This window comes from Nannospalax galili, unplaced genomic scaffold (assembly GCF_000622305.1).
Source record: "Nannospalax galili isolate Female #2095 unplaced genomic scaffold, S.galili_v1.0 scaffold1423, whole genome shotgun sequence".
In the NCBI taxonomy this organism is placed as follows: Eukaryota; Metazoa; Chordata; class Mammalia; order Rodentia; family Spalacidae; genus Nannospalax; species Nannospalax galili.
Window position 1 is genome coordinate 461,104 of NW_008349231.1, and position 1,182 is coordinate 462,285.

The window sequence follows — 1,182 nt, forward strand, 5'->3', positions numbered from 1 at the left end:
ATACATGTCCACAAAACCAGCCCTTCAGAGAGTTCTGGGAGCAATACAAAGAACTGAAGAAAGGAATGACTATACCCAAGGGGTTGCAAAAAGAACTCCAAGGAGAGTATAATGGGGTAAAAGTAAAGCTATAGCAAGAATATAAACAAAAAAAATGACAGGATTCAATACTCATCTTTCATTAATAACTTTAAACATTAATGGAATGAACTTCAAAGTCAAAAGACACAGACTAGATGAATGGATTAAGAAACAAAACCCACCTTTTTGTTGTCTGCAAGAAACTCATCTCACTTTCAAGGACAAACACTAGCTCAAACTGAAAGGATGGAAAAAAATACACCAAGGAAATGGCACTAAGAAAAAAGCAGGCGTAGCAACCCTAATATCTGACAAAATGGACTTTAAACTGAAACTGACCAGAAAAGACAAAGAGGGCTATTTCATTTTGATCAAAGGAACAATCAATCAAGAAGGCATTACAATCATGAACATATATTCACCAAACTCTGGTGCACCCAACTTCATAAAAACAATACTACAGGACTTTAAGACCCAAATTAACCCTAACTCATTAATAGTAGGGGACTTCAATACCCCACTATCTCCATTAGATAGGTCAACAGGCCAGAGACTTAACAGAGAGACATCTGAATTAAACAAAACCATATATCAAATGGACTTAACAGATATCTACCGAGTATTCCACCCAAACACCAAAGGACATACTTTCCACTCAGCACCCCATGGAACTTTCTCCAAAATCAACCATATACTGGGGCACAAAACAAAGCTCAGCAAATACAAAAAGATTGAAATAATTCCATGTGTTCTATCAGACCACAATGCAATAAAGCTTACAATCAACACCCGAAGAAGCCAAAATCACCACACAAATGCTTGGAAATTAAACAACACACTCCTGAATGATGAATGGGTCAAAAGAGAAATTAAGAAAGAAATAAAAGTATTCCTGGAACAAAATGAAAATGAGAACACAACACAACAAAACCTCTGGGACACGCTGAAAGCCGTTCTTAGAGGGAAGTTTATAGCTCTAAGTGCCTACATCAAAAAATCAGAAAAAAACACAAATAAATGACTTAACACTCCAACTCAACACACTTGAAAAGCAACAGCAAACAAAACCCAAACCCTGCAGACAAGAAGAAATAACAAAAA